The 27,151-nt window shown below is 36.7% G+C and overlaps 1 protein-coding gene across 2 annotated transcripts in view; it reads right to left on the bottom strand.

Annotated features, from left to right (window-relative positions):
* The window catches only part of plx (PTB_TBC1D1_like and TBC domain-containing protein plx), a 403,577-nt gene that overhangs the window by 144,740 nt on the left and 231,686 nt on the right, over positions 1-27,151 (bottom strand). Inside the window, exon 1 of one of the 2 annotated variants that reach the window (XM_069829431.1) lies at positions 466-648. The exons of the other annotated variant lie outside the window; for it this stretch is intronic. The gene's annotated coding sequence lies outside the window, so the exon portion shown is untranslated. Of the gene's footprint in view, positions 1-465; positions 649-27,151 lie in introns of those variants that run through there. 2 annotated transcript variants of the gene reach the window in all.

Here is a 27,151-nt window from a genome sequence, read left to right as displayed (position 1 = left end):
TCACGAATAGTGACATTTTTAGAGCGTAAGAATTCAATGCATGTCAATAGTTCATCATATTTTATGTTTTTTTATGTGCTCCAGCTTCAATCATTGAAAGCAGTTAAATTCTTTCATAGGTTTCACCATTTTTTTAAATATATTCTATGCATAATATCGCACATTATTCAATATTCATATTAATTCTAGTTGAAATGCGAAATGCCGGACATTTCAATTTTTTTAATGCCTGCAGGACAGGATAAAATGATTAAAAAAGAAGACATGTCCTCCTTTTGCCGGACGGATGGTAACCCTAAACTTCCATCTATCTCCTCCACACACAAACACACACATACGATAACACAGGACATCATTCTGACAATACAGAAACGTTCATGCACTAGACAGGACTCGAAAGCACTACGAATGTCTTCTACGCAACAACAGACTATTTGCACATTACAACAGAATCTATAAACTCACCACAATTCACAACTAGACGCAGTCTTCAAGAATGTAACAAACACTAGTTAAGCTTACACAATGGTACGGCTTATAACAGAAGTAAGACAAAAACGAACGATGACAAAGACAATATCCTGTGAAGCGATGATTCGGTGATTGCACGAGATTTTCAGCACTTCAGAACTACAATTCATTGCTTGAAGCATGGATGTGAACGACGCCAATCGAACCACGCCAAGGCGCTTTATTTTCAGCCGTCTCACTGAGGTCACATTGCGTAAAATATGAACACAGTAAACACCTCTACAAAAAAGTAGTACCAGTGTGCCTTGCGAAAATCACAGATTTTATTCATGGCGGCTATTGTGTTAATGGAAGTCTCCTCAAAAGGGAAAGACGGTTGGCATCAGTGGCGGGTCGTGCCTAAAATGACAAGGGGTTCACTACTTTTATGATATTACATAGTTTTCAAACAATTAACAATATCTAATTTCTGAAAACCTTTAAAAATATCACAGTTCTTTAAAGTAGATAGGCCTAATTGCCTTAAAATGAGCCTGATGATGATGATAATGATCATCATCATCATCATCATCATCATCATTAACATTGGGTGGGCTCGAACACGTGATCATAATTTCCCAAAAGAACCTCGTAAACCCTCTCTTTAATGATATTATTTTTCGTAATTGGCCCGGTTTCGAATCCCGGTCGGGGCAAGTTACCTTGTTGAGGTTTTTTCCGTGGTTTTCCCTCAACCCAATACGAGCAAATGCTGGGTAACTTTCGGTGCTGGACCCCGGACTCATTTCACCGGCATTATCACCTTCATCTCATTCAGACGCTAAATAACCTAGATGTTGATACACCGTCGTAAAATAACCCAATAAAATAAAAAAAAATTTTCGTAATATTGATATGACTACGGCTAGTAATGGAGATCTAAGAACGATTTTGTAATGTATGTAGTTAGTATAAGGTCCAGGGGCTATGCTCTATTTATTTGTAGCTAACATTCATGCGCGTGTGTGTGTTATATATTAATTTTATATAAAAGGCTCATACTGCGAGAACATTGAGATCATTATTTGTAGAATTACAAGAGAAATCGTTTTCAAGTTGGACGTATGAAACAAAACGTGCTTAGGCCGGGATTATGATCGACGTTCGTTTGCGTTACGTTACGTTGCGTTCATCTGTACATTGAATTTCTAACGAACGTTCAGAGGCTGTTTATTATGATCGACGTTCGTGACAACTATCACGCTCTGCCGGCCATAATGAGTACTGAAATGCACACGTCAGTCAGTCAGGTGATTATGATAAACATTGAATTTTATGGTAACTTTGAGACAAATAAAATAGGCCTACCGGTATTACAAAAATATTTTACGACAGAATAATATAGACAATAATAATAATAATAATAATAATAATAATAATAATAATAATAATAATAAAACCATATACCAGTACTTGGGAAGACTGTTGTACCTTGAAACACTTTTCACCTTTTTTTTAATTTTGAGAAATGAAATATTTTAAATGAAAAATGCTTGAAATAATTATTGAAGTTTCCTTTACAACTTTACTTTACAAGATTTTATTTCTTGATTTTGTGTTAGAAAACATAATATCAATGAACGAAATGTTTACTTCTGGTACTAAAAAAATTGTTTCGTCCACAGAACTCACACTTTGCAATAAATCAAACCGAAATTACGACCAGAACTACTGAGCGACTTTCTCCACAATCTACTTCAGTTTGAGTCTTTTAGGTAGCAAAAAAAAAAAAAAGTTCAAAGCTATACTATGCTGAAGGTACAACAGTCTTCCCTACTAAATAGCTGGACTAGTGCGAATTACGAATATATTATTTGTGAGGTAAAAGCCCCTTTATTTCGGGTTAAAATAAAATAACGTGTATAAAATAATGTAAATAAATTATTAAAAAGATAAAAAAAATTGGTTTAACCCAGGCTCAAACCAGGGTCCATCTACACCACGACCAGGCTCTTTACCATTACACTACAGGGATATACGAAATGCAATTGTTGAATTAGGTGTTATGAAGGCTTTCATGTTTGCTGCCTATAATATTTAATCTTAAACAAAATGTGTTTTATGCCATGTAGAGGAAATATATTCATGTTATGTGACATATTCAATCAAAGATCGTTTCTCGTATTATGTTATTTTTAATTAATATGATTTTATTTAATATTTCAGTAGCAATATAGCGCATCTACAAAACGAAAGAAGAGGTGAAAACATATGAAGGGCTTCTGACTCGTGATTGGTTGACGTTCAGCTTACGTTTCTTTGCGTTTGTGAAAGCTTGACCTTGGCAATGTTGAAACAACGCCGTCATGCGTTCGTTCATTCTAACGTTGATCGTAATGAAATACACGAAGCTTGCATTTGTCGAACTTCTACGTACTTCACCGTAATGTAACGTAACGCAAACGAACGTCGATCGTAATCCCGGCCTTACAAAGTTATTATGATGTACCGAAGTACATATTATGGTATTTCTGTGCAGGAATTCTGCATTGCCATATGATGAAGAATGGGTAAAACGGAGAATAATTCTCTCGGGCACCGGGACTTGAATCTGGGTTTTCAACTCTACGTACTAACGCTTTAACCATTAAGACACCCTGGATTCTAGTTCCGATGCCGGATTGAATCCTGCTCAATTTAAGTTCTACCTTTCTGTTCCCCTTTGTTGGCCTACCCTCATGTACTGTGTCACAGAATATGTGACAGCGGCACAATGTCCGACACTATGTACAGAAGTGCACTCATTATAAGTGACTAAGTGGCCGGGATCCGACGGAACAAGGCGCCATCTTGAATCAAGAAGTGATTACTTACGCTTATCAATAAAATATGATGCACCGAAGTACATATGATATTTCCGTGCGGGAGGCAGCGTTTTTGGCAGGTGATCTCGATGACATTTCCAGAAGGCGAGCCAATATTGTTTGTGAGAGCTGCATGAATGAGCTGCGATAACGTTCTTGATAGTTTATATTTTCATACCCGCAGCTTATACAGGGACATCATTTTATTTTTACTAACATTTTTAATATTAACCTGTCTATACCTTTAGAGAACCGGAAACACCGCTTGCTCCCCCCTCCAAGACTGGAGTTCGATGATACTAGCGTAAAACACAAATCACTCTACTAGGTATAGGAAGGAAGAAAAGTAGTTCATCCATTTACGTAAACTAGGAAATATCGCGATTTTGAGTTTGATAATTTTCATTAGGTTTTTCTTTAATCAAAGTACAGTACTGTATTAACACTTAGTGTTTTTACTCACGAAGTGAGTTATCCATGCGAACGTATTCATTATGCAGTCTATATTATACTGTCTACAGCACATTAGCGTACAATATAGAGAAAGAAGTTAAATTGAAAAATAATCATAATATGAATATTTAAACACAATTTTGAAAATGGTGGCCGTTCATTTCGATACAGGCTTCAGTTCTTTTGTGCATATTATCGCACTATAGACTATTGCATCTAATTCCAATTGCCAGTTTCGTCCTTCGTACTAATAACTCATGTTGAAATAATTCTGTACCTACTCTACGTACTGTGAATTCAATCTTCACTTCTGCCCGACCCGAAAATATAAAATTACTCAGACATGCTATCTACTGTCCGTCCAAGTGGTTATGCCGCAGGATTGTAGAAAGGGAGGAAATCACGTGACAGTTAATTACTTAACGAGGCCCTTTTATTTAAGTTAAATTCAACAGCTGTATAATATTACGTAAACGTCCAATTCCTAAGAGAAATTAATGTTTTCAGAAAAGAGCTAAGACAGTCCAGCTTTTACAGAGGGGCGAGCAGAAGCAGGTGGGGGAAATCGGGATGCGACGTAGGCAAACGGACAGTACCTGTGCGAAAATATGATTCAATATTGAAAGCTCTTTCGTCACTGGAAAACGCGAACATATTTCTGGAACGTACTATACTCAGTAACTCAGTACTGCTTACTATCTGCGGTCTTGGTTCTGTGTGGAGTTGGAACTTCCTTAGTAGAAGGGGTGGGAGTGAAGTACATTCAAAAACTCAGGTACAATAAAAATTGAAGTAAAAATAAAATGATGTCCCTGTATCATTATTATGAAACACACCACGGTACAGTCCGATTCAAAGAATACTTTAAATACATGTAAATGACTTTCGTTTGCAATAATTTTACAATATACCTCCTACATTTCCTTAAAAGGAAAAAAGTATTGCATCCTACCCTTACCAGATCAATATACCTACAAGATTTGTCCATTTATACCATACTAGCCGTACCCGTGCGCTCCGGTGCACCTGTTAGAAATAAATATAAAGTAATTACATAATTAAAATAGGACGTTTGATCCAGGCAACAACTTTTACAACAGCGCAAGATAATCTGCTTCGCTCATTACCCACTTTTTTTTTGCATTGCATTTATTGCATATATATTTTATGTATTTTAACACGATTCAATTGAGCATAGTTAAAATTTGAATTATAAAATAATGGATTCCTAAGCTAACGTACTATTACTGCATACTAAATCAATACACTCTCGTTGTTCGTTAATTCTCTGAGATTAAAATGAGTGTACATAAATATTATTTTAAGAAATACAGAAAACGAATGTACAAAATAGCCTATCAAATTTTCTGTGCATAAGAAGCTATTTTAATCCTACCTGTCCTCGATTTACTCAAACGTTACTGTAATAACATTATAGCATTATGTCCATCTAGAGAAACTACACTTTACAATGGCGAAATAATAATTAATTATACAAATCGTTAATTTTACTTCTGATATTACTTCATACAAACACAGAAACATTCTCTGTAGGCTATGTTTAATAGCTTTCGATTGTTGATGTCCAAGGCCCCTGTTTCGATTGTTGTTGTCCAAGGCCCCTTATAGACGAAGTCATTTGTTCTTAATTCATTGCACTATCTTAGATGGCGTTATTTTAATTTTAAAACTCATTTATCTCATTAAATATCAGTCCTATCAAAATTTTGTAAAGAATAAAACTTATCGTAAATCATTTTTAAAGAAACTTTTGTTATGTAGCATTTTTCACAAAAATCAATAATAAGCGAAATATTTCGATTTAATTCAGGCCTCCTTATAACCCCCCTTTTAAATAAAGTATTTTGAATGCCATATAGCCTAAAATCTAAGTTACAACGAACTTAATTTATATTCCAATTTTCATATAAATCGGTTCAGCCATTATCGCGTGAAAAGGTAACAAACATAGACATACTAACAAGAATTTCAAAAATGCGATTTTCGGTTTCATGGTGGTTAATTATATATGTTAGGACCAATTATTTTTGGAAAATCGAAAATTACCAGAAAAATTTCGGCTACAGATTTATTATTAGTATAGATGGTGAACAAGGTAACAGAGAAGGATTCAATCCGGCATCGGAAATAGAATCCTGTGTGACTTAATGGATAAAGTGTCAGCACGTAGAGCTGAAAACGCGAGTTAGAGTCCCAGTGCCGGAGAGAATTTTTCTCCGTTCTACCCTTTCTTCACCATGTGCTTGCAAGGATAGGAGAGCGACACCACATTTACATGTTACAATAGCGGATGGAGGAAGGCATAGAAATTTTCAATTTTCATGGTATAACATCCTCGGTGCTATTGAGACAAATAAATTATATTGTTTTACCTGTATTCTGTTTGGGGGGTGTAAATGAGTGGACATCATCTTTTTGTGGGGGCTTTTTTTTTAAAGGATTGTATTTTTCATTACTTACTTACTGGCTTTTAAGGTACCCGCAGGTTCATTGCCGCCCTCACATAAGCCCGCCATTAGTCCCTATCTTGTGCAAGATTAATCCACTCTCTATCATCGTATCCTACCTCCCTCAAATCCATTTTAATATTATTCTCCCATCTACGTCTCGGCCTCCCCAAAGGTCTTTTTCCCTCCGGCCTCCCAATTAACACTCTATGCATTTCTGGATTCGCCCATACTTGCTACATGGCCTGTCTATCTCAAACGTCTGGATTTAATGTTCCTAATTATGTCAGGTGAAGAATACAATGCGTGCAGTTCTGTGTTGTGTAACTTTCTCCATTCTCCTGTAACTTCATCCCTCTTAGCCCCAAATATTTTCCTAAGCACCTTATTCTCAAACACCCTTAACCTATGTTCCTCTCTCAAAGTGAGAGTCCAAGTTTCACAACCATAAAGAACAACAGGTAATATAACTGTTTTATAAATTCTAACTTTCAGATTTTTTGACAGCAGACGGGATGATAAAAGCTTCTCAACCGAATAATAACAGGCATTTCCCATATTTATTCTGTGTTTAGTTTCCTCCCGAGTATTATTTATATTTTTTACTGTTGCTCCCAGGTATTTGAATTTTTCCACCTCTTCAAAGGATAAATTTCCATTTTTCATTACCGCACAAAATTTGTTTTATTACAGAACGCTGTACTCTAAAAATATTCTGCTCAGGTCAGTTCAGGCCAGGCCAGGTCAGATCATAAAGATAACAATTAAGGTAATTAGGTTATGTATAAGTATTAAACTTAAAATCATGTGCACACTATATCGTTATCGTGGGAGTCATGCAAAATGAGCATTAAGCACAACCCGAAATTCACTAGTTGCGATTTATGGAGAGAAAAGGAATTTCGTACCAAATGTGTGAAGAAAGGTGCAGCACATTGTGAATTATGTCTCATGGGCAGCTCTGACTCTACACTTAGAGATGGCCGACATTTCACAAACCGATATTTTGTCAGAGGTATTTTTTGTCACAGATAAACCTGTGACTGATGACGCGAAATATCTGTGACAAAATATCGCTATCGAAATCTGCTCCGTATTCAGTACTCTGTGACTGATATTTTCTCCTCTACGTCGTTGGTTTGCGCGTGCGCATGATACAATAACAGCAATCGGGCGGTAGTTTCTCCATCTTATTATAAATGATGTAGTTATTACACGATGTAAATAACAACACCATTGGTTACCAGTACTTAATCTTGTGTAAAATTCTGTCTGAACAACTGTTTAGTTTTGTAATTATTGTCCAATGTTTTTCCGAATACTTATGTTTCATTAATTGTTATTCTATGACTCAATATTATAATGTTAATACACGACTTAAAATAATTTATCCATTGTATTATATACAACAAAAAGGATCAATTTTTAAAACGGTTAGGATAATCATATAACCTCAATTTCTCCATACCCAACTACATTTAAAAATGATCAACTGGTTCAATATCTATAATATAACCTCTTGGTACATGAGGTTAACTTTTGACATGTTACTATTCAGTTAGGTAAGTATTTATTTGTTAATGGTACATGTACATAATTTCTTTGTTGAATTTTCCCATATAAATCACTGATGAGCGGTGTGTATAGAGAAATCGTATTCATATTTCACTGCTCTTCAATATTTCCTACTAATTTTTATCGGTGTGACAAAATATCGGTGTAATTCATGCTACGTATCGATATTATAAAATATCGGTGTGACAAAATCACCGATAAAAGTCACAGATATTTAATTGTCACAGTCACAGTTGTCACAGATACTTGAAAATATCGTTTAAGCTCCTCTCTAATTGTGAATTATGTCTCGTGGGCAGCTCTGACTCTACACTGAATGTTCCATGGGAGACAGAGCATGATTGGCCGACTCGAGAGGCAGAGCTTAAAAATAGAATATCACACAGGCCAGCGCTCAGTTCACGTGGACACGCGCCTGCTGCCAGAGCACACACGTCCAAAATAACACTCCTACAATACGGAAGAAAAAAACACTGCTTGCCCTCTGGTGACCGCGCGGACACATTTCTCAACGTGACAGTCCTTGACGATCACTCATAGAAATGCACACTAGGAATGCGCAGACCTATCGTACAACTGACTGCAGTGGAAATTATATTATCATCGTTAATTCATTCCAAGAAACTGGGACAGTTAACCAAACTACGATAATCGAATCACTTAAACTGACGTTACGGCAACAATTCGTTCCGAAAATAAACTTGATCACTAGAGCCCGTATGTTTAGGCATTTATGATACTTAAAATAAGCAGGCAAAAATGGTAATTAAAAACAGGAGAAACTTACTTACTTACTTACTTACTTACTTACTTAATGGCTTTTAAGGAACCCGGAGGTTCATTGCTGCCCTCACATAAGCCCGCCATTGGTCCCTATCCTGAGCAAAATTAATCCATTCTCTATCATCATATCCCACCTCCCTCAAATCCATTTTAATATTATCTTCCCATCTACGTCTCGGCCTCCCTAAAGGTCTTTTTCCCTCCGGCCTCCCAACTAACACTCTATATGTATTTCTGGATTCACCCATACGTGCTACATGCCCTGCCCATCTCAAACGTCTGGATTTAATGTTCCTGATTATGTCAGGTGAAGAATACAATGCGTGCAGTTCTGTGTTGTGTAACTTTCTCCATTCTCCTGTAACTTCATCTCTCTTAGCCCCAAATATTTTCCTAAGAATCTTATTCTCAAACAAAAAACAGGAGAAAGGCACTGTTAATTTAAAAAAGCACATTCATTCATTCATTCATTCATTCATTCATTCATTCATTCATATTTTTCTGTCCAGGGGTAGCTCTTTCACTGCAAATCCAGCATTCTCCAATATTTCCAATTTTCTGTCTTCCTCTTTGTCTTATGCAGAGTCTTATAACGGGTGAGGCATTTAAAACAGACCACCTGAGTAGCACGGTCATTTGTACTGACAGAAGACAAATCTTCAGACAAAAGTTGTTTGGCGTGAAGGGGGACATAATTATTGTGATATACAGTAGATATTTGTTTGATAGGCGCAGATGTAGGGGAAATACGGAAACCAACTTCATTATTTTAAATGGATTGATATGATTTATTATTTGCCCTTTAATAGTGCGTTTGAAGAAGCATACAAAAACTGTGTGTCGATGGCCATTGAAGATAACTGAAGGTTAATTATGAACAATGTGTTTGTTAAAGAGTCAATCATTTCTGTAACTTACTTACATCGTATGTTCAGAATTACGTCATGTGTTCAAAGTGGTGACTTTTAGCACTGATACATGATGCAAAGCGATTCTGAGCGGAAAACATTGCACGTTGAATTTCATCAGAGCTTATCGCTGAGCATGCTCGTGTTATACGATCTTTCATGTCTTCGGGGCTCGTCGGTATTTCTTGATATACCGTTTGTTTTAATTTTCCCCACAAATAATAGTCCATTGGCGTTAAGTCTGGTGAACGTGCAGGCCATTTTGGGTCTTCATGCACACATATACATAAACGAAACAGTACAACGAGTTGAATGTTTGTTTAATTCGATTTGTACGGTTCAAACTGTATAATGTGGCAACCCAGTAGTTTATCGGTTCATTGAAGTGAACTAATTTTTTTAATCTTTGACCTTCAACTATCATCAATAGCCATCAAAACACAGTTGTTGTATATGTCTTCAAATGAATTATTAAGTGGCACATAATAAATCATATCAATTCATTTAAAATAATGAAGCTGGCTTCCATATCTTCTCTACACCTGCACCTAACAAATAAATATCTATACCGCAATACTCGTATGTCATTCTTCACGCCAAACAACTTTAGTCTGAAGATTTGTCTTCTATCACTACAAACGGCCGTACTATTCAGGTGGCCTGTTTTAAATGTCGCACCCTGTATACGCTCAAAAAAGCCACTTTAATACACTTTTGACCTCCCCAACTAGAGGACCACCGGCGTAGCTCAGTGTTTGTTACCCTTTTTCTATATTGGTAAAACTCTTGAAATTTTAAGGCAGTCCGAAAATTGACCATAATACAAACAATTGTTAAAAATTATTGTCAATTTTCTTGAGGGTGATGTCATCTTCTAATTCAGTATATTACTGCAAAATTTATTGCTGTTCCTAATGAAAAAGTGAAAAAGGATGACTATCCATGGTGATAATTCTTTAACAGTTTTGGTTTAAAAAAACCCTAAAATTTGCAATAATATACTGAATTAGATGATGGCATCACCCTTATGAGAACTTTGTGACTTTGATTGTTTTTCCCCTGTACTCTTCAAATATATTTTACGATACCTGCAACTTCGACAAAATTACATATTGCAAAAAAAAAAAAAAAAAAAAACATCCGTCAACACTGTCACATTGCTTTAATTTAATCGAAAATTATTAAATACATTTTTATCTTATAGAACTACAGGGACATCATTTTATTTTTACTTCAATTTTTATTGTACCTGTGTTTCTAAATGTACTTGACTCCCACCCCTTTCACTAATCTCCTTGCTAACGTCAGTCACACAAACTTACGGCCGCTGTTGCTAGCAGTGAAGTACTACAGAGTACAGTGTGTTTCAGAAATATGTTGCGTTTTCTATATAAGAAAGAGCTTATATTATTGAAGTTTATTTTCACACAGGTATGGTGTGTAGCATAACTGAATTTATCTGTGTGGACTGAGCACAAGTGAAGATTAGAGTTAGCGAAAGTACGGTACCCTATAATATGGTACGGTACTGAACAGCATTATTTAAACAAGAGTTTTGTTTTACTGTTTGTAGGTATGAAGGACTGGAATATTACAATAGGCTATAACCGAATGTGAACAACAGTTTTTTTTTCTCACAATTTGCTGATTATACCATTACGGAATATTTTCGTAGAAATGTAATTAATCTGGTAGATAAATTTAGAGCAACAGAGTATACAGAAAGGAAGAAAAGTGTAAGATGGCCAACAAAGGTGACAGAAGATGCTGTAGAAGATACTAGAGAAAGGATGCGGGGAAATCCTAATAAGTCAGTCAAGAAGTTAGCTGTAGAAATTTGGGTTTCTTACGTAAGTGCTCCCAAAATTCTCAGGAATAAATTAGGTTAGTAATATGCTGAATAAAGTAGACATTACATAATGAATATAACCGCCTGAAGAGTTGAGTTTATGAAAAAAAAATTGTTGCTATTCTACTGTTTCTTGATAAAATACCGTAAAAGTAATGATCAAACTGAAAATCATAATACTGTATTTCCCTGTAACATAAATTGACACACTACTTTTATCTCCTCCTGTAGCTAGTAAAATTATTTGTTTATATATTGCACTAGTAACACCAAACTCCTGTAATGGAAGGGGGTAGCAGTGTTTCCAAGTATAGCCAGGTTAATGTTAAAAATGTATGTAAAAATAAAGTAATGTCCCTGTATAAGGAAAGCTGAATTACTGTAAAATTCAATACACACCGGATCTAGTGTGTCGATGGGGACTTTTTCAACTTCTTGCTGTCAAACAAAAGTAGACACTAAACCCATGCACTAAGGTAAAGAACTGGCCAGAATTTACTTTTTGTTTTATTGTAATTTTATTGTCAAACTGGAAGAAGTTTCATTGTAAGTTTCTGTTTCGATCCGCTTAGTTAGTATTCAGTTTTTGTACACATATGTTGCAATATGTTGGAGGTAAAACTTTCTATCGCATCTAGATTCTTTCCTTTCACTGACATGTGTTTCTTACAAACTTTTTAACGTAGCCCCAAAAAGTTTTCAACAACATTTTTGAAAGAAAACATTTTATTGCTGTCAGAATTCATTGAAAACATTTGTTATATCCTAAGCAGAGTCTTAAACACGCTCAAAAAAGCCACTTTCTCACACTTTAATACACTTTTGACCTCCGCGACTAGAGGGCCACAGACGTAGCTCAGTGGACTGAGACGTTGCCTGTCGATCCGGAGTTGCGATCGGGCGTGGATTCGATTCTCGCTTGGGCTATGATTACCTGGTTGGATTTTTTCCGAAGTTTTCCCCAACAGTAAGGCAAATGTCAGGTAATCATGGCGAATCCTCTTCTCCCCCAATATCATCTCGCTATCATCAATCCCATCAACGCTAAATAACCTAGTAGTCGATAAAGCGTCATTAATTAACAAAGCAAAAAAAAAACCTCCGCGACCAATTTCATAACTACATCTCGAAATAATAATCACTCTGTATATATTATAAATATTAAAAAAATAATATCCAAATCATGTTTCATACACGTCAAACAAATCTATTGCATAAATTTACAGGATCGATGGTTCTGCGTTACATATAGGCTACATAATTTTGTATTCTGTTAAAGAATAGGGAAGAGATGTTACGACGGTAATAATGTTGTCTCACGATCTCCAGGACGTCACGTGAAAGGAAGTCACGCTGTCGTATTTCCGTGAACTATCGTATTTTGTTCAGCAACAAAACGTACTTGATGAAGGGCTCGTAAGTGCCTGTACTATAGACACACAAACATCCTTCTTGAACATTTCGAACTTTCTAATGGAGATAATAGAGCTAGAGACTGTATCTAAATTTGTTCATTCTCCGAAACCACCTCAGTAATGTAACCGCTTTCCATAGTGGCACTTGTAACGGACAAGGTCGTAGTTAGAATTTTTCTCGGGGTGATGGAATGAGTTGCGTGTCGATTGTGCTGCCCAGCTAAGGACCGGCACATCACGAATTCCTCTCCAGCCATCAAATCCGTATACGATACGTCTGGTGGTGATTTCTTGTATTTAGTATTTATTTACTATTTATTTATTTATTTATTTATTTATTTATTTAACCTGGTAGAGGTAAGGCCGTCAGGCCTTCTCTGCCCCTCTACCAGGAGATTCCAACTATAATATGAAGAATAAAATTACATACAATTAGTATACGGTATTCAGACATTGTGATGTTGAAATAGATGAATATCGATTACTGCAATAAAGAAATTCGATGTTACTATTCAGTAATGCCAATTGCGAAAAGCGAAATACAGGTTTAACAATGTTAATTACATGTACTGCACTTTTGACATTATTATAACAAATACATTTTCATTATCTGCTGAAATCATGATTTAATTTAAAATTTTATAATATAATTACAGTAACCTGATTAATACATTAATTAAATGAACAATTGTTGAAAACGCAGTTATCTAATCTGAATGAAGGAATGTAATTTTTTCAGATAGCCTACAATGGACATGGAATTAGAAGATGAAGATGTATTTCATAGGCTACAATATAGGTTAGGTTACCTGTGTGTGAGCAGGACCAGTGTCAGCTGTGCCTTATTTCGACCGTTACTACGTGCTACACGAAAACATTTTTTATAGCTCGACAAACGCATTCTAGCTGTAGTGTGTAACGGAACTAAAGCTGCATCTACACAGTTCAATATTCCAATCGCGTATGCGTGCAATCTGGGAAAAATATTGAAAGAATCAAGTTTAAAAGGTACGTTCAATTAAGATGCATGAAGATTTTGTGTCTACATGGTGCGCCGTTTTCACTGCGTAAATACATTAATTAATATTAAATATCAATCTTGCATTCATTGCTTTAAAGTTGAAAGAAAAGTTTAACCGTGTAGTTGCATCTCAATGTATTCATGATCATCAATTTACGGGGAAACAGTTGGAGACCACGACTAAACAAAAGAACGACCATGCAATAAATTGATAGCGATAAATCTGGGTGTAGAAATTATCGCGATGTTTGACTGTGATTGGTTGGAATTCAAAATCTCATTACACTTCATTGGTTGAAAATGGAATGACGTCATACAAACGAAATAGTCATAGAAAAACAAAGAATATTTTATATTTACTGAATTACAAATTAAACCTAGAATAACAAAATTGTATAGTGATGAAATTACTGGATATTGAAATATTTTGTGATAGATTAAGGAAACTATTTACAAGAAATCAATTACTGACCAAGTGCCTAGTAAGTTTGCGTTTGAATTCAATTTTATTTCGACAGTCCCTGATGCTAGCAGGTAGCGAATTCCAGAGTCTTGCCAGGATTACTGTGAAAGAGGATGAGTATGAGGAAGTGCGATGAGATGGTATTGTTAGTATTGTTTCATGGCGAGAGCGTGTGTTTAGATTATGGTGGGAAGAAAGGTAAGTGAAGCGAGACGACAGGTACGAAGGAATAGAAGAGAAGATTTCGAAGAGAAAGAGAAGTGAATGTAAATTTCTTTTCTTATCTAGTTTAAGCCAACCTATTGCTTCCAGGGATGGGGTAATATTATCATATTTACGAACATTGCTTACAAAACGTACACACAATTTATGAGCACGTTGAAGTTTCGTTTTGTTGTCGCTGGAAAGGTCAGTCAGTAAAATGTCAGCATAGTCAAAATAGGGAAATACAAGTGTCTGCACAAGGAACTTTTTTAAGCAGGAGGGGAGGTGAACACTATCAAGACCTACATGAGTTGTCGTATCCCCGTCAAGCAAACAAGAATCTCTGGGACTCTTCATTGTCAGACATGAGCACTTGATCATCCGTAAAGAAAATCTGCTAGAACGACAAAAATTCAATTTCTGAGATAGAAATATTTGTATAATCCATTAATCTCCATAACAACATGAAAGAGGAAGATGCTTAATAGAGTTGAATACTAACGAAGACAAGGTAGGGCTATAGCGATCAATTCTACGTCAAATCATTAAGGTCACGGGCAGACGAGCGACTTTTATCGGTCGACAGTCGCATCGCAAAAAATTTATCAGTTAGTTTAATGTGTAGCTACAGCGCACACGAACGACAGTTCTGACGCAGCGACAGAAAAGTTGCAACAAGCTCTATTTTCCCTGCGACACGACTGTCGCTCGTCTGCGCCTGGCCTAGGTCGTAATATGCCTCTCTTACAAACTAAAAATTTACGATATGATCTTCTGAGCTTAATTTTCTTCCCAAGAATGCCATGCTAATGATTTTGGTCGCCTTTAAAATTCTTTCGTCTTCTGACGGGCTTGAACAAGCGAATCTAATAGTAAGTGTAACTACTACTCCCTCCGTTCCAAAATATGGTATACAGTAGAGCATCGATTATCCAAAACAATTGGGGACGGGGGGGAGGGTGTTCGGATAACTGATATTTCGAATAAACGATCATTTACGAAAACAAATTGTACCGGTTCATAGGAGCAGTATGAAACAAAGAAACACTGATATTAAACACAAAACTGTACAGATATATTTTGTATCACATGTCTTGCAAATAACACAAAGAACTGACTAGCCTAGTTTGACAAGTTAAAAATGGCCATTAAACTAGGCCTACAGTTTAGGAAAAGAAGTCCAAATTCCTTTCCGCTTCAGAGCTGAGATTCGTTTTTTTTGCCGCTAAATCTTGCAAACAGCACTAGCGGAACTTCTACATGGCGCGCGCCCAAATTTGAATTTTCTAACTGGAACCCTTTCGGTTAACCAATGTTTCGGTTGATCGGTATTCGGATAATCGATGCTCGACTGTAGTAACAAACAAAACAAGTTTTATTATTGCACAAGCGTGCACGAAATGTTTCGCGGTGTGGTATTCTGTTCAGTAATGAAGGGACTATCAAACAGTGCAGTTGTGAATGTTTCTAGTCTTCTGCAGTGCATCAAACTATAATATTGTAATTTTATTAGTAACAACAATGTAATTTATTTGTCACAACAGTAATTCCTTTCTACAATTCACCTTAAACGCTCTCGTCAACAATTGGATCCTCACTCAACACAGTATTCGTTATAGCACTCCACCGACGACAATGATAATTTACTTGGACTATTACGCACAACAATGAACTGTTAATCTTAACTAATATTTACAAAGCACTATTTACAAATCAGAACTACCAGTTCTCAGTTCACAGTTCTTCTATCTCAGTCACTCGAGTTCACAGTATCTCGAACCACAGACCTTCAGAGACAGTTCACTGTACTCGAACTCGGGTCCCTCCAACTGCGGTCCACTGCACTCGAACTCAGGTCCCTCCAACTGCGGTCCACTGCACTCGAACTCAGGCCTTCGGATGCTGACGCAGATGCGGACGCACACTCGAGTCGAACTCCGGTACACAAGACTGGCTTCCTTGCTCTGGCTTTCTCACTGACTGAATAACTGAAAACTCAGAAACTGAAACTGCTGTCGTTCCTTCGCGACCGTAATTTATAACTACAGCGACGTAGCCTCGAAAGTTCGACCCGTCTCTAGAGATGGCATTCCAGAGAAATCCAGGGCCCTCTCCTCTCTACCAGCACCAGATGCGCGCGCAAACTCGTCGCGTGACGTAATACACCCTCTCTCTTCTCTCCACCGCGCGACGTCACTCAATGTTCCGTGGAGCCTGTGCGATCTGCTTTCATGCGGGACGCTGGTCGTGAGTTCGATTCTCACGTCGCTGTCACAATATTTAAACAGTTCATTATGAACAGAAATCAAATGGGCACCTGCTGTTGTGTTCCTGTTACAGAAAATGTAACACCAACCCAGTCAATTTTGAATAGAACATCTAAAGGCCCATTCACAATGAAAATTAAACATAAACATAACGTAAGCATAAAACCTTGTGTCCATGTTATTTAATGAAAGCATTCACAATGAATTACATAAGCATAAACTTAATCTTAATCATAAGACGTTAACAAACTTTGCAAACTCCAAACTTTCATGCTTATGTTTATGCGATTTGGAAACAGTACACAAGCGGAAAGCGTGTTTTCACTTTTTGTTTAACATCTCATGGGCTTTGCCTACAGGCAATATTTTGATCTATTGGCCGTGATGATAGCTAGGCGCGCAACATGGAATCATATGACGAAAAGTTGATTATTTTATATCAAGAAAACCCTTGTCTATACGACAAGAAACATAAAACATACAAAGATATTACATTAAACAACAACCAAGTTCAGTAATGTATCAAACTGGGTTGGGTTCATTCTCACGTATTTCACAAATTGTTGGGGATCATCAACTCTCATTTCCTCTAAAAGGTTATAAAAGTCCCCCTGTTGTATTCTTCTCAGATTCAATGGATGAATCCACCACCGTTTTTTACATCTCCGTTTCTTTGATTTCAAGTACTGAAAGCCATATACTGATGCCATTGTAGTTATCAGAAACATAAATTGAATAGCTACATCGTCAGTCATTGTGCAATTCTCCATTTTTATGTAATAGATTCTGTAGTTTTGTTGATTCGGTATGTTTGTTTCCACACACGTGTTATGTTTACGTTATGTTTAATTTTCATTGTGAATGGGCCTTGGCTACTTACGTTTGTGGCATATGTTTATGTTCTTGTGTTAATGTTTACGTTATGTTTAATTTTCATTGTGAATGGGCCATTAGGCACAACAGTTGTACAAAACGGGTTACAATTTAATGTAGTTTTTATGTTAATTTGCCTCTCTCAAAACAACGTTTGTTTTTTCTTTTTATTTTTCATCACACAGAATGAAATGTATCTAATTTTTATGTTTTTCTTATGTTAATTTATCAATCAAATAAGTATCTAGATGTTGTGTTTAAATGTTATGTTTTATTTAACGACGCTCGCAACTGCAGAGGTTATATCAGCGTCGCCGGATGTGCCGGAATTTTGTCCCGCAGGAGTTCTTTTACATGCCAGTAAATCTACTGACAGGAGCCTGTCGCATTTAAGCACACTTAAATGCCATCGACCTGGCCCGGGATCGAACCCGCAACCTTGGGCATAGAAGGCCAGCGCTATACCAACTTGCCAACCAAGTCGACAAGTATCTAGAAGATGTATTAAAGTTACATTATATTACTGAGAACTTCAACAAATGTATACCATATTTTGGAACAGAATTAATCACATCTTTCTATACCATATTTTGGAATAGAGGGAGTAGATTACTTAGAGCAAATATGTTATTAAATAAAACTCCAAAGGATTAGAAGCAAGAAGTCGTTCCTTGGAACGTAACGTGGTAGCACAGACTTCACATCTGCTCAGATTAAATGCACTCCCTTTCTGTTTGCAGTTCGTTAACCCAAATAACACACCCGAGTTGGCTGCCTATATCAAAGGGTAAACACTCAGCTGATGAAACAAGCAATCAGCGCACAAGATGAGCGACTATAACACACTCATCTTGTGCTCAGACTTCGCTTAATTTATAGGTCAAGAGTGGTTCAGTGTTTTCTGTGTCAAAACGAATACTGCCTTTCCCCAATCAAGACGTTTGTGCCATTGCTACATGACTCGTGAACATACATACATACATACATACATACATACATACATACATACATACATACACGTGTACCGCGAAGTACACAGTACACTCCACAGAGTCTTTCATAAGTAACGAGTCTATCGAAAAATTAACTATTTTGAATAATTTTTTGAAATTATGTTCATTCTCACGAGAAAGAACTCTTCCCGGTGCAGCACAGTAGATTTGGAAACAAACACCCTCTCCCCTCGCCGTTTTAGAAACCATTAGAATTGTGAACATGTTCTATGAAGTCAGGGGAGGGAGCAGTGAAATTGCAACTGAAATAATGATCATAGAACGTAATTTAGAAAGTGTGTATTGGACAAGTAGAAGACAACAGAGCAAAATGACTGATCAATTCGCTCGTAAATAAAGAAGTTTGGTGAGTACTGAACAAACTGTTTCAATACAGAATCCTGTATTTATAATTATACGTGTATTTTATTATGTTCATGGTAGGCTTAAAAGTGAATACAAAAATTTAAAATAAGCCTAATTAAGTTTGTTATTTTTCATTTTCCAACTCACTTACTTACTTACTTACTTACTTACTGGCTTTTAAGGAATCCGTAGGTTCATTGCCGCCCTCACATAAGCCCGCCATTGGTCCCTATCCTGAGCAAGATTAATCCATTCTCTATCATTATATCCCACCTCCCTCAAATCCATTTTAATATTACTTTCCCATCTGCGTCTCGGCCTCCTTAAGGTCTTTTTCCCTCCGGCCTCCCAACTAACACTCTATATGCATTTCTAGATTCGCCCATGCGTGCTACATGTCCTGCCCATCTCAAACGTCTGGATTTAATGTTCCTAATTATGTCAGGTGAAGAATACAATGCGTGCAGTTGTGTGTTGTGTAACTTTCTCCATTCTCCTGTAACTTCATCCCTCTTAGCCCCAAATATATTCCTAAGCACCTTATTCTCAAACACCCTTAACCTATGTTCCTCTCTCAAAGTGAGAGTCCAAGTTTCACAACCATAAAGAACAATCGGTAATAAAACTGTTTTATAAATTCTAACTTTCAGATTTTTTGACAGCAGACTGGATGATAAAAGCTTCTCATCCGAATAATAACAGGAATTTCCCATATTTATTCTGCGTTTAATTTCCTCCCGAGTATCATTTATATTTGTTACTGTTGCTCCAAGATATCTGAACTTCTCCACCTCTTCAAAAGGTAAATTTCCAATTTTTATATTTCCATTTCGTCAATATTCTCGTCACGAGACATAATCATATACTTTGTCTTTTCGGGATTTACTTCCAAACCTATATCTTTACTTGCTTCCAGTAAAATTCTCGTGTTTTCCCTAATCGTTTGTGGATTTTCTTCTAACATATTCACGTCATCCGCATAGACAATCAGCTGATGTAACCCGTTCAATTCCAAACCATGTCTGTTATCCTGGACTTTCCTAATGGCATACTCTAGAGCGAAGTTAAAAAGTAAAGGTGCATCTCCTTTCTTTAGGCCACAGTGTATTGGAAACGCATCTGACAAAAACTGACCTATACGAACTCTGCTGTATGTTTCACTGAGACACATTTTAATTAATCGAACTAGTTTCTTGGGAATACCAAATTCAATAAGAATATCATACAAAACTTCTCTCTTATGCCTTTTTGAAATCTATGAATAACTGATGCACTGTACCCTTATACTCCCATTTTTTCTCCATTATCTGTCGAATACAAAATATCTGTTCAATAGTTGATATATTACGCCTAAAACCACACTGATGATCCCCAATAATTTCATCTACATATGGACCACCTCACTAGACTGATAATATTAATCTCTGTCACTACGACACTCGTTTATAACAACATAATTTTTAAGGTCCCTTGGATGTCGTTATAACCAAGTTCTACTGTATTTTGTTTGTATTTTACTTTTAAAATCATGGTCACTTTTTAAATTTACTGTCATATTTTCAGAAATTTAAAGTCATTTTATAGGCCATTTTTCTGTGATTTTTAGGTCATCAACTTCGGAGCTCTACTCATTACGTATTCTAGCCGCTGACTACGTTATGGAAAGGCGACGCCCTATTCGCTCAGCTCACTGTATATCTCGAAATGATACAATGAAAAATTTACTACGTGTGCGAACGGACTTAAAAATGAAGCTTATTTCAGAGAATTAAGGACACTAAACCGTCCAACAGCATTTTCTGGCTGTTATAAGACCGTATGGCACAGGAGTAATTAAAAGGAACGAGACGCTAGTGGACGCTCAGTGCATTATCTAGAAGCAGGAGGTGGTCCCGAGTTACACAACTTTAATATTAAATTTCGCCGCGGTACACACAACATATTAAATAACGGCTTTAGACGCTCAGCCCTTATTAAACATATTTATACTGTCACCCGTCAAGTGCTTAATATACGCCACAGAAAATAGTAACTTATTTACTTCTCTGTAATGCTCAGTAAATGTAACTCTTTAACTTATGACAAAACACAAGGTTAATCTACATATTAAACACGCAAATACTCATGTTACACAAACAGAAATATAGAAAATAAGAAATATTGGAGAATGCTGGGTTTGCAGTGAAACATCTGCTCTTGGGCACAATATTTATTTACTTACTTACTTACAACTGGCTTTTTAGGAACCCGCAGGTTCATTGCCGCCCTCACATAAGCCCGCCATCGGTTCCTATCCTCTGTAAGATTAATCCAGTCTCTATCATAATATCCCACCTCCCTCAAATTCATTTTAATACTATCCTCCCATCTACGTCTCGGCCTCCCCAAAGAGCTTCTTCCCTTCGGCCTTCCAACTAACACTGTATGTGCATTTCTGGATTCGCCCATACTTGCTACATGCCCTGTCCCTCTCTAACGTCTGCATTTAACGTTCCTAATTATGTCAGGTGAAGAATACAACTTGGACACAATAATATGAAAAAATATTATCATAGTACTTTTGTACCTTACTTATTGACAAATGGCTTTTAGAGAATCCGGAGGTTCATTGCCGCCCACACATAAGCCCGCCATCGGTCCGTGTTCTCAGCAAGATTAATCCAGTCCCTACCATCATATCCCACCTCCCTCAAATCCATTTTAATATTATCCTCCCATGTACGTTTCGGCCTCCTCAAAGGTATTTTTCCCTCAGGTATCCCAACTAATACTCCATATGCATTTATGGATTCATCTATACATGCTATAAGTCCTGCCCATCTCAAACGTCTGGATTTAATGCTCCTAATTATGTCAGAAGAATATAATGCGTGCAGTTCTCTGTTGTGTAACTTTCTCCATTCTCCTGTAACTTCATTCCTCTTAGTTCCAAATATTTCCATAATATCAGCATTTTATTCTCGAACACCCTAACCTCTGTTCCTCTCTCTCAAAGTGAGAGTCCAAGTTTCACAGCCATACAGAACAACAAGTAATTTAATTGTTTTATAAATTCTAACTTTCAGTTTTTTTGAAAGCAGACTGGATGAGAAAAGCTTCTCAACCGAATAATAACAGATATTTTCCATATTTATTCTGTGTTCAATTTCCTCCAGATTGGCATTTATATTTTGTTACTGTTGCTCCAAGATACTTGAATTTTTCCACCCCTTCAAACGATAAATTTCCAATTTTGATACTGTATGTCTATTTCGTCATCGATATATCAGTAATCAGAAAATAATATTTTTGTAAGGACAGATAACATTTTATAAAGAAACTGAATTGTAAAGCTATTACAAAACGCCACTATTTCCAAATCGATTTGTATGTAAATCTTGGTACCTACAAAAGACAAGACAAGAAATACATTACAAGGAGATGACGTCAAAATAAATATTGCCTATGTCCTACAATGTGATGTATAAGAAAAATTTTAATGTACAAGACTGACAAAACAGATTAAACATAGGCAATTGAATATAAATTTTAATTAACCTTAAGTCTCGGAGAGTGAAGTAATTTCCCCGTCTAGAGAAGCTTTAATGAATTCATTTCCAGAATATATGTATGTCGTTACTCTTGAAAGATAATGTGTTCTAACTTTTTTTCTTCCCCTCAAATGAACCTAAGAAAATTTTCTTGCTTCGAGAAGAAATGGAAAAGTGGAGGGGGAAACTTTGTTACTGCAGCAATCGCTGCAGCAAATGGCTTTCGTCTTCGTCGCAGGAAACGGAAAATTGATTACCTCCATGAGCAGTTCCCAAATTGTATTTTTCTGGTAAACTCGTCTACATGTTAATTTTATGCATATAGGTCTTCAACGATTAAAGTTGTTACTAGATCAGTTTTGTTATATTATTGTACCTTCTTTCTTCTAAAACAATCTACAGCGATAGTGTGCATGTCAGATAATAACATTGCGGTTCTTTCAGCCCTACTGCGTCTTACGCCTGAAGTGAAGACCAGCCCGCTAGCCAGACGTGGTATAGTATTATTACGACCAGAGGAAAGTGAAGTTAGTGATAATTAGGGCTAGGAATCTTACGTAAATAAATATTTTATTTGCACTGTGATAGAAATTCGTAATTGTGTTGTAAGTTTCGGACAAGGTTACCTGAGCATATATTTTACATTTTATTTCACATAAAATCCACGAACGATTAGGGAAAACACGGAAATTTTACTTGAAGCAAATAAAGCGATAGATTTTGAAGTGAACCCCGAAAAGACAAAGTATATGATGTCTCGTGACCAGAATATTCTACGAAATGGAAATATGAAATAGGAGATATTCTTCGAAGAGGTGGAAAAATTCAAATATCTTGGAGCAACAGTAACAAATATAAATGACACTCGAGAGTAAATTAAACACAGAATAAATATGGGAAATGCCTGTTATTATTCGGTTGAGAAGCTTTTGTCATCTAGTCTGCTGTCAAAAAATCTGAAAAAATTTATAAAACAGTTATATTACCGGTTGTCCTGTATGGTTGTGAAACTTGGACTCTCACTTTGAGAGAGGAACAGAGATTAAGGGTGTTTGAGAATAAGGTTCTTAGGAAAATATTTGGGGCTAAGAGCGATGAAGTCACAGGAGAATGGAAAAAGTTGCATAACACAGAACTGCACGCAATGTATTCTTCACCTGACATAATTAGAAACATTAAGTCCAGACGTTTGAGATGGGCAGGACATGTAGCAAGTATGAGCGAATGCATGTAGAGTGTTATAGTCGCGAGCTGTTATTCCCAGCGTGACTCCTCCTCTTTGCTTACGTCTTAGGAAGTGAAAGCTATATAAAGTGTAGGTAGGTAGTATCGTTCGCCATTTTTGTTCTTTCGTTGCCGAGCTACCATACGAGGAATCTATTTTCCACACCGTTAAACATTATCATATCGTAGCTCCTGTGATAATAAATCAAACACACTGTAATTCAGCAAATAATTGAGCGGCAAATAACGTATTCGTGTGCTTTCTGCGAACGCCAACGAAAGAGCCAAAATGGCGGGCGATTATATTAAGTATTTATCGAGCCTTAAGAAATGAATAACGTCTTCATAAGCAAATCACAAGACGCACACGTTTAAATATAGCCTACATGCAACGCGATTGGCTGCCAGAAATTAGAGCGACGGGACTATAGTTAGGAGGCCGGGGAGAAAAAGACCTTTGGGAAGGCCGAGACATAGATGGGAAAATAATATTAAAATGGATTTGAGGGAGGTGGGATATGTATGATGATAGAGAATGGATTAATCTTGCACAGGATAGGGACCGATGGCGGGCTTATGTGATGGGGACAATGAACCTGCGGGTTCCTTAAAATCCATTTAAGTAAGTAAGTAATAAAAACACATTTTTTAAATGTAAATACATATTTTCAAATATTCACATAAAACATATAAAAATTAAGTTTTCATCAAATAATTTTCGCCAAAAGTCCCATTTCAGATTAATCATCATCCAAATGATCAGTGCAGTTATTTATTAGACGTGACAGCTGGCAACTGTTTCTCAGAATTGCCTATCTGTGGACCTGTGGAACTGCAGTCTGCTTTCACACCACAAGCGATAGGAGCTACTGTAACTAAAAAGTGGCCAATAGATAATAGAAGACCGAAAAATGCAAAATAAACATAGGCTGTATTGATTCGTGTTGAAGTGAAACGAGTTTGTATTGCATCCTGCATTGTCTTTGATGTCCCAGAAAAGAGATGATATTTTATCAACTTCCGAGCCCTAATTCTATGGTGTTTCGACTCCCGTAGATAATGAAAGATTCTGCAAGGCTGCCGGAAAATAAAAACTATGCCAGAAATTTGGGACCAGTTGATACGACGAGTTGCGGCCTGTATTCAGGCATGAGGTGGACATTTTGAACAGTTCAACTAAGTCAGCGTTTCTCAAACTTTTTTGAAGTGGGAACCACCTTTTTTTAAGTCGCAACAGTTCCGTGGACCACCTTACTCTTGTTCCCTTCGAAAGCAAATTTATCATTTTTGTAGCATATTTTAATACCAGTATACTTATAGTTTAAAATAGAATTAATTAATTATAATACTTTTCTAATTATATTTTTTAACCAATCACAAGTAACTTATAACAAATTCTGTGCATTGTTGATTCATCACTTGCCTGTTAGCAGTTAGTTGCTTGAAATCCTTCTTATGTGGTACACGCTAGTAGTTGTCCATGTCTCTGTTAAACAGTGCCCATTATAAATAATGGAAAACTGGTTTCGATCCGGATCTTTGAAAAGAAAGGAACATGAAGATACGCTTCACTTAGGCAGGGCTAATAGTTCAGAAGCTGTGTGTGAAGAAATACCATTATTATAGTGTCATTAAAGAAGTATCTAGTGCTAGTGGTAGCTATTCAAAGAAAAAATAATTTCGTAAATATGACAATAATTATTTGGAACTTAGATTTACTTGGTGTGGCAATGAGAGTGAACCAAAACCTCGGTGCGTTGTTTGTTACGAAGTGCTTTTAAACGAGTGTATGAAACCCACGAAATTGAAACGGCACTTAGAGACGAAACACGCAAGTGTAAAAAGTAAACCTGTCGGATTTTAAAATAGGCGGAGTCTAAAATTTCTTATATCGTCATCTGGAAAAACAAATAAAAAACTAAATGCAAAAACATGTCCGATTTTCAGCAAGTAAAGATGCAATTTGGCACGTTCTATTATTGATGTACGACGTACAGTACGTGCCCATTTCAATGTGAAGACTGGGTGTCGGAAAAACTACGAAGAAAGTCATCAATACATGAAAAGATTCGGTACTATGATCCTCTGTTAAGAATTCGGGTGTTCCCTGGCTGGGTTACAGGCGCGGCGCCAGATGAGCAGAGAAAAGATGGCGAGAAACGCCACATTCATAGTGCTTTAAATCCCTCTTTTGTTGCTGAGAGTAGAGTGGGAAGTGGGTAGACGTGTAGGGTAAGAAATTTAATAAAATATTAGTACTGGGAGGAAAAGTGAAAGACGATTGCCATGTATCATTTTCAAATTCTGAGATTTTCAACTATAGTGCGATACGCAATTCGTTTTAATTTTATTTTTTATTCTGTCTTTTCTGAAGGACTACAAGGGCTGAACTCGAGGACCACAGGTGGCCCGCGGACCATAGTTTGATAAACGATGATCTAAGGAAATGTAAACACAATGCATCATAATAATTGAAGCAAACAAACGTATTGGAATGCACTATGATCATACTCGAAACCCCTGTCAGAAACCAAGCATTTCGGACTCATGTTGATATAACTATTTTTTCTATACGTAATATGAGGAATCATATCTGAGGTTTTGCCCACTTCTTTCGTTACACCCTGTATAGTAGATGGACACGGAAGAGTTATTCTCTTAATAGGACGAGATAAAGGACTAAAACAGACCTCTACCTAAGACAACACAGGATAACAACAAATCTATGTTAGAATGGGGCTGAAATTCATGCGAGGCTTCTACACAGCTCCAGATCTTTGCCTGAACTGCTGTGTACACAACTTATCATTCTAATTTAACGGCGCACTTTATGGGCAGTAAGACGTGAATATATACGTTTTGACCTGTTAAGGAAGCATAAAATGTTGAAAGGCGATTCTGAATTTTGGGCAGGCGTGTAATGACAGGAATAGAAACCGTGCACGTGACGATCATGTGGGCCGTGCAAAAGCTCTGTAGACTGCTTGGCAACCCGACAACCCAGATCTGCATGTATGTGTTCCCATGCGATTCTGCGATATGGCTCTCTAATGATTTTCTGCCGGCTCTAACGGAGACATGCAAGAGAAAGACCAGCGACGTTTCAATTAAACTCAACAGTTTCATAAAAGTGAAATAATAAAAGTTTTCTTCTTCTTCTTTCCCATTCTTTCCTTCGTTAAACAATTATGCCTACTGGATCTAGTCGTCGGCAAAGATCTGGATGCTATCATATTGGTCATTGAGTTCCAGGTTCGCGAATTCAAACTCAACTGAAGACGATGGGTTTGAAGGGCGACAATAGTTACTTACGATATGAGTATCGTAACGTTTCATATTACAATACGAGATTGGAAAGTTGTCAAACGAGGCCGCAGGCTGAGTTTGATAACCAGCAGAGTATTGTAATATGAAGTTACGATAAGTATAGCCTATCGTGCAAAGTT

Source organism: Periplaneta americana, chromosome 6 (assembly GCF_040183065.1).
Source record: "Periplaneta americana isolate PAMFEO1 chromosome 6, P.americana_PAMFEO1_priV1, whole genome shotgun sequence".
NCBI classification, from domain to species: domain Eukaryota; kingdom Metazoa; phylum Arthropoda; class Insecta; order Blattodea; family Blattidae; genus Periplaneta; species Periplaneta americana.
This window is presented reverse-complemented; position numbering and strand designations above follow the sequence as displayed.